The sequence below is a fragment of the Coloeus monedula genome (genome assembly GCF_965178545.1).
Source record: "Coloeus monedula genome assembly, chromosome: 1".
NCBI classification, from domain to species: domain Eukaryota; kingdom Metazoa; phylum Chordata; class Aves; order Passeriformes; family Corvidae; genus Coloeus; species Coloeus monedula.
Window position 1 is genome coordinate 126,362,160 of NC_138781.1, and position 12,642 is coordinate 126,374,801.

Genomic DNA, 12,642 nt, shown 5'->3' on the forward strand with positions numbered 1-12,642 from the left:
TACGTCACAGTCCTAGGCCCCATAAATTATAAATATGGGATGCTTTGTGTTCTCTCACCTTCAGAAAGGGTGTTCTTTGATGTTAAAAGTAACAGTGAAGTACCAAGATGAAACAACAAAGGCTTACCCTCCCAAACAGATATCAACACAAAAATTGGTTTCCTTCCATGGACAATTTTCTTTAGAATAAAATGCCGCAAACTTCTTAAAATTCAGAATTATTGATTGGCGTAATTAAAACAAACCCAGCTAAAATCCTCATTAGAAAAATCAGCGCTTTTTTTAACATACATGAAGAAAATGCTGTCAATAAAGAATAAAAATGAGAATCTGATTAAGTGTATGTATATATATATACACACACACGTTATATACACAGAAATGTGAATAGCACTTTGTTCTTCTGTGACAGGTGAAGATATGGTCTGAAGATATTCAGTTTGTCCTAAGACCACTCTGCATAAGAAACACATAATTTAGAATCAAAACCTAAAATCTTATTCTTTATCTTTCTACCTGGATAAGACTCTATCAAGAAAATTAAAAATCCCTTTGAACCCTGTTTTTTGGACACTACTCACTGCACACATTTGGTTCCTTCTATAAAAACTAAGCCTTAAGAAAGTGTTAATAGGTCCACTCCACACCCTAAGGAAGATGCTAATATGAACCATGCTTCTGCAGTGCATCCACTCCCTTCTTTCTGGTTTACAATTGAGAGATAAAATCCAATCCTGCTCCTACTGAGAACAATGGTCAATCTGCAATATTTCTATGAAATCAGGGTTTGGTGCTTATATTTGTTCTGACACCAGATTATAGGTTAGAAAATTATTCATGGCTTTAAAGAGTGACAATTAAAGTTAGGGAGGGGAAGGACAAGAATTTCTTCTAACTTAAAAAAAAAGGGAAGAAAACAGCTCTCTAACAATGCCCCACTCCTAAGCAATGACTGACATCTGTTTCAAAAACTCTTTTATTGCAAAATTCAATAAATGGAAAAACCGCACAAACTGAAAGTCTGCCACTTCAGCGAGGGAATAAAAATGGAGCCTTTTCTAATGGAAAAATATTCAAAAGTCAATTGATGTAATGCTGGTATGGATGACCTGATGGATTTTCAGATCAGCAGTGCTCTCTTTACTAATGGAAAGAAAACTTTACCAAGACTGGTAATTTTCTGTTGAAGCCCAGAAGGAAAAAGCATATACATTTTAGTGTGTATTATAGTTCAACCGTAATTAGGCGGCCTAACTTGCAGGAGCTGCTGCAGCAAATATTTTCTCTCTCTGGAAAAGATTCCTGTAACACACCAGTGTTAAAAGAGCCTACTCTTGAATTTCTGCTCTGACATATGCTGCACTTCATGTCACTGCAAAAGAGGTTTACAAAAAGCTCCTGTATATACCCACCCACACTGCTAGGGGCAAAGACTTGTCTTTCTCAGAAGACATCAGAGACCTCTGGCAGCCAAAGCGAGCCACAGTAACATGAGGGCTTAGATGTTAATACAGAACAGCTGATGTACAATATAATTAAGTAATTTTAATTTTGAAAAATTCAACTTTTAAACAAGAGCAACTTAGTTATTCTAATTGTCATCTTAGGTTATTTTTAACTTCTAGTAAAGCTTTACAAAAACCAATTAAATTCCCTTGAGTTGTTAATGTATCAAAAAATACATCTAAATTACACAGAGTATCCATTACAGAGAAGTTGTTATATCCAAAATGTGCCATTGAATATGAGTAGAACAAAAACTCAAATTATTGAAAAAGGCAAGATCTAAATTGAAGGGAAGTCATGAAAGTATATATCACCTTTTATTTCTCTCTACTACTTTAGAAGTCATTTGCTTGGTTCAATATTATTACTGTTAAATACAAGACAGTATTAAAAGTCCCACCAGCTAAGGAAGTACTATTGTACCAGGCACGATAACCGGCAGTCCTCTTTCCAAACAGCTATTACCATTTTAAAGGGAATTTAAAAAACCCACAAAGAAGTCCAGAAAGTGGTTATGGGGCATTTTTATTTCCTGCTTTCTGAAACGCTACCCAACGCCGTGCAATGCTCCCCATGCACAAGGATCTGAGCGTGTCTTTGCCGCCAGGCACAGGGCGGCTGCCAGCCCCTCCCAGCCATGCTGCGGAGCTGGCAGGAGCTTCCACAAGCTCCTTGCTGTGGAAGCGCTGTCCCCACCTGAGGACCCACCTGAAAGCCTGGCAACCCAGGAAGCAGATGTTAGAAACAGCCCCTGAGAAATAATCTCTAGAGATGGGAGGTACCAGTGCAGGCTGACCTCCTGCACAAAGAGTACCAAATGCAAGGGTGACCAAAATGTAACTGTCCATGGCTGAGCCCTGGCACCTGGACACTTACATTTAAGGACAAGGAGCCTGATTCCTTAGGCTTGCCAAGCTGTTCATAAAAGCTGTGCACTTCCCATGCAAGACCTACACTGCCACTAATCCACATCTTGGAGCTGTCCCAGGGCTGTTGTAACACACCTTCAGCTGCACTGAGCCCCTGAGGAAACTCACAGTGATCAGAAATGCCACTAACAACAGCATAAAAATACCTTGGGCTACCCTACCCCTTCCATCACCAAGGAGAGGAATTAAACTTTTTATCCTGTTCCTGTGCCACCAGCAAAATCAATCCTGTCTTACAACCCCACAGCTAATTAGGCCATTGCAAAGTCTCCAAGATAGGTCATTCTGAGTGCCATCAGTGGTTTCTGCTCTGCTCTTATTTTTTTATGCTTTCTCAGGGACTGGTAGGATTTTTCTAGTAACACCATGAAAAAACTGTATCTCCCCAAACTATACACATTTGTTAGAAGAAAAAAAAACCAAAAAGCCACACGTGCTTTATCTTTTGGTAGAGAAAATAAAAAAAGAGGTTATGAGGCTGGACGAAATGGCTTTTTTTTTTTTGGATGATAGTACGTGGTATTTTACAGTTGATGTGAGGGAACTCGATGGTTTTGATTTTAGGTGCTTTATTTGGGAAGTTTCCTTTTTAGCACTTTCTAAAGACTCACTACATTTGCTCCATTCCCAGGTAGGTCTCTCGTCCCCCACCCCCGCTTCCTTTTAAGGTGTTAAATTTGGCAGATAACCTGGGTAGCATTTAGAAAACAATTATTTCCAAATGCTGTGAAAGAAACTTGCCAAGTGTAACAGCTGAAAACCAAAAAGAAAGAGGAAAAAAAAAAGGAAGGAAATAAAACAGAAGAGGGAAAGGTATTTTTAAAAAATGAAATTTAGTAGGGACCTTTCAGCAGCTTTATAAACAATTAACTCCAGGGCTGTGACTGAAGACCACCTCTGATTCAGCCTGGAATGCCTGCAGATGCAATACAGGATCCTGCCTTCCAGTGAGCCTCAGGGACACCAGCAAAACAGATAGGTGCCCAGATGTGTGGGACCTAACATGCACATCTGCTGGAAGGCATCCCACACCAAATGCAGTGCTGACACAGACCAGACACAGACTCTGGGGGTGTGCAAACCCCCAGACTGCTCTGTGGGCATCCAGCATGTAGGTAACACACTGTACAACACCACAGGAGGTAGGTCACTACTTCTGCATCCCCATAAAAATCCATGTTCGTCTCAACAGATCTTTTTTTCCACTACCATCAAGCAGAAATACACAGGGTGTTGGGACTTGTGGCTGAAGTAAACCTGTGGGAGAGTGGGCTGAAAGTTTTCAGTTTTATTGGTAAGCTTTCCTTTATATAAAAATTGAACAAGCACTCTGGTGTCCTGGACAGGCATGTTTAAAACCCCTGCCACTTACACTCACTGTCAAGTCTAGGTCTAGCACCAAAGGAATCTCATTCTTTATAAGTAAATAATATAAATTAAATAGCAAGATTTTTTTTTTCTATATAGGTAATCACTGGACAGGCACGTTTAAAACCCCTGCCACTTACACTCACTGTCAAGTCTAGGTCTAGCACCAAAGGAATCTCATTCTTTATAAGTAAATAATATAAATTAAATAGAAAGATTTTTTTTTCTATATAGGTAATCACTTTTAACTTTATTTTAAAGATTAAACTATGGTATTTCCCTAACATTTTTAACTTCACTGAGGAGTTAAGTTTCTGGTAAGGAAACATGAGGTCTCATCTGCCTACACAGGAAACTCATTGGGTGTTGGACCAGAATAACCGAGGAGACTCAAGAGCAAAAGGAGGCAAGAAAGAAGGTAGACATGAAGCACTATGAACACAAAAAATACATCACAGGCAAATGACATCATTGACAGTCTGAGAAATACATATGTAATACTTTCTGAATCCTGATGACATTATAAAATTGCTATCACACTGTAGGCCTAAGTATGTCTTGAAGGAAATACTCAACAATAGAGTTTGTGTCCCATTTCTCCCATATACCATTAAATCTAACATGAAAAATGTGTTGAGAACACAAGGGCCACAATACTGGCTGAGAACAACAATCCTCCTGGTGCTTTCTCCAACAACAGCCATAACTGGACACAGAAGAGCAAGAACAGAACAAGCAATATGCCATTTTCACAGCATTTTCCCTGTTTCCTGCTATTTCATTTCAGAGGGTTTCCTGAGACGGATGGAGTTCATCTGTCTAGCAATCCTCAGTATAGCTCTCTCAAGTATTTGTCTATTCTCCTCCTGAAGCCTATGTGATTTGTTTTGGTTCCTAGCAGTTCTGAACATTCACTTTTGGGGGAATTACTGAGAACTGAAAAAATTTTCTTGGAATTCTCTTATATGCCAAGACCTCATTTCTGAAAGATGAGGGTCAGCCCAGTGCCAGTCACTTTCCATGTACAGCTACAACTATTTTAACTGAGGCTTAGCAGTCCACATTTATCTCTGCAGAATTTCATTTGTCATTTTATTGTCAGGTGACTTGTCTCATAAGGTCCTTGAGCAGTTCTTCACCCCTCTCCTTGCTATTCACCTCAAGTGGAAGCAACCTAGAAAATGATTCTGCCTGATTAGGACAGTTATTGAGGCATTTGGAGAAAGCGGAGTGAGGATAACAGAAAAGTCCTACCTGAAGAAACAAACAAAGGTAAAAGATGTTAGCATGTGTTTATGGGAATCTGCTGGTTGCTAATTTCAGCAAGCTCAGAAGAGCTCTCTGGTCTCCCAGTGTTGGAAGAGATGGTCAAATACAAAGAAGCCCCTGCTGAGGTGGCGAAAGAAGCCTGACGATGTAGTGTTCAAAAGTTAGAGCGCACCTCAGAAGAGCAATGATGTAAGACTGGAGAACTGAAAAAAAAATGAAGTAAATAATTTGCCATTGCTTTTACAAGATCTAAACCTGAAATATAACTGTTTCAAAAACTGTCTTGATGAGGTCCTTGAGTTGCTTCCCGCATCCAATGGTCAGGAATGGTTTTGAACTGGAATTAGAATGCACCTGGTATCTGCATCAGGTATGAAACCTGGTGCCTGCAATGGGCAGATTTCTAAGTTCAAACTCCCTCACACAAACACCCAACAGGGTGCCTCAGTCAGGAAGCTCCACAAAAGGCTAAAGTGGGAGACATATACATATAAAAATTTAAAGCAATAATGTTATTCTAAAAGCAGAGCTCTCCAAACATAGCAAAAGATCATATTTTTCATTGAATACTAAATGCGAACAAAAGTCAAGCAGTAGAACAATGTTAAAATTATACTGGCTACTTGCTTGCCAGAATTTCTTTTCTAAATTACTTACAAAATTAATACTATGTTTAAACTACCCAGTGGGATCAACTTTATTTGTATTTGAAATGTAGGTTGAAACTGCTCAGCAGAAAAACACAGACAGTTCAGGACAGGAAATAAAGAATATTCATAAGGTGCAAACATAAAAATTCTGTTTTTAAAAACGAATAAAATTACATTTTACAAGGTGAACTTTGCCTCAAATAAGGATTAAACAGCTCTTCTCTTAGCATTCCATAGGATCTTTATCATCTAAAAGTTAGAATTTCCCTGGTTTTATTTATGTATCATTAACAAAGAACAAAACCAGAATGAAACAGCCAATTCCTTTGTCATAATTTCTTTGAGCAATAAATGTGTTTTCTGCTTTCTATGTGTCAAACACACAACAAAAGGTGGGGAGGAACCCACAGATTAACACCATTAGACTAAGTGTCATGATTAATCAAGAATATGAAATAAGTACAAGAAAAAATGCTGAGCTACGAATCATAACATGCAACTGGAATACTTACCTAGCTCAGGAAAGAAGCTTTTACAAACAAAGCTTTCTTTCAACCCGTGTGGTTCTGTACAATGTTTCTAATGAGTAGTAATTATATTTGTGCTTTAAGAAGCCTTTCTACACCTTTTATAAATTTAGATTAAAGGTAGGGCATTACTTATTATTTTACATGTGCTTTTAAAGTAGTTTGTAAAAGATATGCAGTCTATAAAAGTTTGTGGTCTAACAACAAGCAACTGTACTGCTTCTGCATAATTCAGTGCAAACAGGTAAAAGTTTGCTAGTTATAATTAATACAGGTCACATGTAGAAGTTTTAAGGTTTACACAGAGCAATTAAAGTAATTTTTCTCCAGGTGAAATGTCTTCCTTTTCTAAATTTTTTAAAGTTTTATTTATTTTTAAAATAAATCCAATAAATTTGAGTCTGAAATTGTAACAACCTTCATTAAAACCTAGGCTTTCCCCAAGCTGGTAAAAGCATTCAAATAAGAAACAGTACCAGGAGTATTTTCAGTAGTGGAAGCCACAGTATCCCAGAGAGCAGAAAAATACACCCAGATAGGATGGGTTACAGAAAGCACGGCTGCAAGGGAGTCATCCTGGCTATGGAAAGCTAACGTTCAAGCAGGAAACTCAGAGGCCAAAGTCTTGGCATCTCCTACTGAGGGGCACCCAAGCGCTGGCTTAGGGTCAGCTGAGGTCCCATGCTCTGTGAGAAGCCCCCAGCTGCCTCTGGACTCACCCTGCCCTTGGGAGCAGTGTAGTAGCCCTTGTGTGGCACACCTCTGGTGCCTCCATGTGAGTGCCACTCACAGATCTCACAACCACCAGCTCAATGTGCGTAGCAATGACCTTTCTCACACCACCATCAGTAAGGCTAAGGATGCTGCTTTCTTCTTTAGCCACCACACAATAAGAAAACCTTCCTGTCTCCTGAGATCAACCAAAATTTTCACTGGTAAGTCACAACATTCACATACCGCAAGAAGCATTTTATTTTCAATCTTTACAACAGATCAGTATCTACATATACTTCTGCTTTTCTTCATGCAGTAGAGGTAATTACTGGAAATTGGGGTGAGTTTCACTAATAGGTGCAAGTAGTTTATTTTCTCCATTTGGACTCATGTCTGAGAATGGGATCTCCTGCAATCTCTGTTAAGTCCAAATGAACCAGCATTAATGGCCCTAAGACTGAGAAAACCAGAAGGCTATACCACTGAAATGTCAAATCTGTCAGTGTGAGATCCAAAGGGATATTTAAAGGCACCACATCAGCCTAAGCATCTACAGCCATTCACACTTCTTTGTTTGTCTGTTTGTTTATACTGCAAGCACCCTTGTGAATCACAGTAAAGACCCAGCTGCACCTTTAGCCACCTAAATACCCTTGGAAGCCTGGCCCATGGTGATCAGAAATACCTACAATTCACTAACTGAAAACTAATTTTAAAGCAGAAACAATACTGATTTTACCTAAGAATGATGCCAGCTTTTCTTCACATTTCTGTGCTACATCCTGAAGCTCTTGTCTCTCAGGAGTAATCCCAGGGAAGGCACTGCCCAGCTCCCTGTGGGGCCATGCCCACTGTCAGTGGGTCAAGCAAGGAGGGATTGGTTGGGACCTCTCTCTTTTCTAACCAGCAGTCACTCTTTATGAAATTAAACCCCACCAATAAATTGTTGCCAAATTTGGACAATTAACATTGGAATATTACAGGAAAGGAGAAGAAAATTATTGTAGGAGTATATATAGGACTCCCAGTTCCTTGGAAAACAATGCTAAAAAATATTTTTATAATGTTGTTCTGTTCAACTTCATCATATCTTTTGCTTGACAGATGACATCCTTCTCCTCTGATTTCTTGCAGACTACATTTTCATGAAAATTAATTCAGTAAACCATCATTTTTAAAATAACAAAAACTGAAAACTTAAGGATTTGGAACCTTGATAAATAGGTTCTGCTTACACAACTACACAAAGATGCATTATGTGTTTTTGTCAGCAAAAAATGCACCTAGTCAAACAATAGTATTTAGTTTCAGTTCTCCATGTCTCCAAACTGTATCTACCAATGAGAATGAACTTTATATACATTTATGAAAAAAACAAAACACACAAGAGCAAAACACAGTTGAAGTTCAGTCATTAAATCAGTCTGTCCTTTAGCAACAGCCACACTTCTTAAGTGTTTGCTTATCCTAATAGTCTTGCAGTCTTTTTCACCATCACAGCTCAAGATAAAACTTTAATTGTTACATATTACTGACTATACTAATATATTAAGTGTGAAAAACAGAACAGACAATGGTTATGATCTACAGAACATGATTTTTACAATTATTACAAAAATAGTTTCACTTATCAAATAATGTCATATATAAGTTATTATAAATAATATTTCATAATAAAGGAAAAGGTGAAGAATTAACTACACTAGCATTCTGAACATAATGTTTCACTCTTTTGAGAACAATATAACCTAAAAGATAGAAAATTTTATTCACACAACACTATGCAATCCTCTTCAATATTCAGATGATAAAGTGCTCAAGCTATTGAGCTGAGTAATTAAAATTCAAAAATTTCAGGAATTAGGCCAATTGCCTAAAGTAGCAGTAGGTGTGACTCGCTATGGAAACAGCATGGGAAGGACAGAGAAACAACTTCAAGTTGGAAAAGCTTTTAAAAGCATATGAAGTACCCAGCTGTGGCCTCCTTGATTTTAAGGACTTTACACACAATTTCCGTTCTTATAAATAAAAAGAGCTTTTTCCTAGCTCACTTCATTATAAGGGGAGCTGCAAAAATGCAGACCCACCTCACAGGGTGGGAGTTCACCTCCGTGATTTTTCCAGGCAGCCCGGCACAGTGGGGCCCTGGGCAGACTGGGGCACTGCCTGCCTGCACTGCCCACATCCCCACCCCCTGCTCAGGGTTTGATTATGGACAGCAGCTGCCCCCAGGCTTCCCCAAGAACTGACCCTCCGGGTGTCACTGCCAGGCAGCCACAGCTCACTGTCACACCATCAAATCCAGGCAAATTTTGCTTGGTCCAACCACTAGAGCCTTTTCATGGTAGTTTGACCCAAATCACGAAACTCAATGGTAAATTCATATTTTGCTTCCTAGGTCCATGCAGTAGGATTAGCAATCTCAGACAGGGTGAGAAGATATTCTGTGTCACAAAGAAAAAAAAATAAAAAAAACAGAGCACTAAAAGTGTCCAGATATCTGAGAAATCATTATCCTGTGATGTTAGGTATATCAGATTAAACAGTCAAAGATAAAAAGAGCAAAAACGAGAGAAAGGAAAAAAACCCTCAAGATTCTTAATTCAATTTAAACTCTTAATTTTGTATCACTCTCCCTCTCTCTAAATCTAGAAGGAAAGGTTATTTTCAGCAATAATATTTTTGGATTCTCTAATTAAGAAATCGAATGAGAGAAACAAAGGAAATTACCTAAAATTCTCAAAATGCACAGGATGCATGAGGCCTCCAGTTTCTAGCTGACTTGGAGGAACTGTTCAAGCAACCTTTGAAGATTTTACAATTCTCCTGACAGAGTCCATCCCTCACCTTGTCCATAGCGACAAGTTTTGCAGTACAAGGAGAACAAAGCCACGAACAAGAGTGACTTGCTTCCTCCTTTTTCTTCCTACCATTTTTGTGATTCAGTCTACATGGGAAGATGCAGCTAATGAAGAAAATTAGGAATGAAACATCAAGCTTGGAATAAATAACACAGCTGTAAGGAACCAGTGACTTAGTTTCTACTTAGATGGGTTATAAATATTTTTATTGATGCTATTATAATTTCTACAATTTTGAGGACTGGAGAACCATTCAGAAAAAGTCATCCATACATTTTAAAAGGTTGCTGAAGAACACACATACTTGTATTCTACCTCACACTTAAATATACAGTAGAATAAGTTGTGTACAAGCTGGAACAAAGGTTTGGGAGGAATGTATCCAGACAAGCCTTCAGAAGATGTGCCAGCTACTTCCATGAGCTGCAGTCCTCAATTAGGGACATTTCCATACACATTGCCCTTCTGTCTCTTACTTTCTGTTGCAGCTGGACTACCTGCTCCATGACTACTCCGTGATCCTACAACTACCCTCATTACGGTTCATGCTTACAAAGCTTTTGGCAGAGAATGAGCAGCTCTAATCTGGAAATTGTTTCATAGGGACTTTCCACACACCACTCTCCTTACAGACAACTTCTGACAACACAATGACCATTTTCTCTTCTTATAACCATATTTTTACTTTCAATTATTATGGAATGTGTGACTATTCAAACATAGCAACTGTCTGGTGGTGTTGTTCATACTGCATTTTGCTGAAGCATATGTGACCATACCAGTGTTTTACTACTAAAAGTCAATGGGAACTACTCTGCAATTTAAACACAACACTGCGCTCCTCTAAAAGGAAAAAAAGAAAAAGGGGGGGAGGGGGGAGGAAGAAGAGGGGAAGCCTACTGTTATATTTTCATAACAGAGAAAAATTCTGATCTTTGACTTTCTGATAGAAAATCCGCCAAATTAAGCATAGTTTTAAAGAACAGAATATTTCCTGCAAAAAATAAGCCTTATCTCCAAGATGAACAACAGAGACCATAACCATCTCGTAAGTAGCCATATCCATCCATCTTTCTGAAGGTCTTAGGTGATGGTGGGAGAAATAAGAACCTCAGAAAGCGAGCTCAGGAAGGTGTACCCCTTCCCTGCTGCCAATGCTCAGCACTCTCCTCCCCAGCTGCTGCGATGGGCTGAGCGGAGAGGGGAGAGGACAGGAGATCATCCCTCCGTGCCCTGACCCGCTGGAGGCAGGCAGCCAGCGGACTCCCGGCGGGGAGGCGGCCGCCCCAGCGGGGACGTGCCCGGGACACCGGCGCGATCGCGGGGCCGCCGTCGGTGCCCCGGCATCAGTCGCTTTCCCCCGTCCATCGGAGGAGGAGCTGCGCGCTCCGTGCCGGGGACCCGGACACCTCCCCTGACACTTGCCCACAGCCGGCAGCCCCGGGGAGCGAGGCGGAGGCGGACACGCTCACACCACGGCGAAGCGCGCACAGATTGTTACCGTCTGACACAAAACACGCGTTCAGCGCTGCCGACGCGCCACAGCGCCCGGCGGCCCCCGGCCGGCACCGGGGCTCCCGCGGCACCGGGCGAGCCGCGCTCCGCCGCCCCTTCCCTCCCACGCGGGGGCTCCCGCGGCCTCGCCCCTCCCTCCCCGCGCCGCTGCGCGCCCGCGCAACCCCCGGGGCTGAGCCGGCGCCTCCCGCCCGGTCCGCCGCACCCACGTGTCCGGCACCCCCCGGCTGCGGGGGCGGCGGCCGCGGCCCCGCCGCCCGGGCACGGCACGGCACGGCTCGGCTCGGCTCGGCTCGGCTCGGCTCGGCACGGCTCGGCACGGCTCGGCTGCACTTACTCCGCGGGGCCTCCTCCGCGGGGCGGCGGCGCGGGCCCGGCGGCTCCCCAGGAGCGGCGCCCGGCGGTAAGTTTCGAGGAGCGCGGAGCCGCGGTTGGCGGGGAGGGGTTTCGGGGAGGCGGCGGCGAGGAAACTTCCCTGGAGCGGCTCGACCGCCTCCTCCGCCTCCTCCCGCCGCCGCCGCCTCGCCCGGCGGCAGCACCGCGCCTGCCCGGCCGCGCCGCCCGCTGCTGCCGCTCTCGGCCCGCCGTCACACAGGAGAGCGCCGCTGGCCGCCCCCGTGCCCGCCCCACCAACACACGCTTTTTGAAAACTATTATTATTATTACTATTATTATTATTATTAAATTTTCTTTTATTTCTAAGAATTAAGGTGTTATTAGCGAGGGAAGGATGGGCCCTGAGGAATCCCGGCTTCCTGCGGCGCTGTCGGGAGGTAAGGGACGGCTGCAGATTGAACTCCCCGAGCCCGGCTGGCGGCTCCGTCGCTGTCTTGGCAGCGCCGGGGCCGCAGGGTGGGCAGTCGGAAAGGTACCGGCAGCATCCCCCGGCCCCAGGGGCTTGTCTGACACCGCTCCTCGCCATCGTGGGTAAAGCCATCGCTGAAGGCACAGAATGAGTCAAGGCGTCAAGGTCTGCATGGGAATGCCGCACTGAGAGAAGCTGTGCTAGGCATGTGGCACCTGACCCCGCGGACTTCGGATCATCCCTAAAATCCGAGCTTGTACACATCCACCCCTCCTCATTACCCATGAAGAGAGAAAGCATGGGTCAGATTCCATATGTCTTATGCTTCAGGTACAAAGTCACTGCAGAACAGTGGTAGAACATCCTCTTCACTTCCCCATCCCAGAGACCTGAACTTAGACCCTGCATAAGGTGTGTAGCACGGCATTCCGATGAAAGCCCTGCTCAGTCTGGCAACCTGGTCCAGACACGGAAGTAAGCATAGCTGCTGGGGTTTTT

General features: G+C 42.6%; 1 protein-coding gene across 6 annotated transcripts in view; it reads right to left on the reverse strand.

Annotated features, from left to right (window-relative positions):
- The window catches only part of EYA1 (EYA transcriptional coactivator and phosphatase 1), a 162,725-nt gene extending 150,897 nt beyond the window's left edge, over positions 1 to 11,828 (reverse strand). For all 6 annotated transcript variants that reach the window (XM_082297865.1, XM_082297860.1, XM_082297858.1 and 3 more), the window contains exon 1: positions 11,677 to 11,828. The gene's annotated coding sequence lies outside the window, so the exon portion shown is untranslated. The remainder of the gene's footprint in view (positions 1 to 11,676) is intronic.
- Between the last annotated feature and the right edge of the window lie 814 nt (positions 11,829 to 12,642).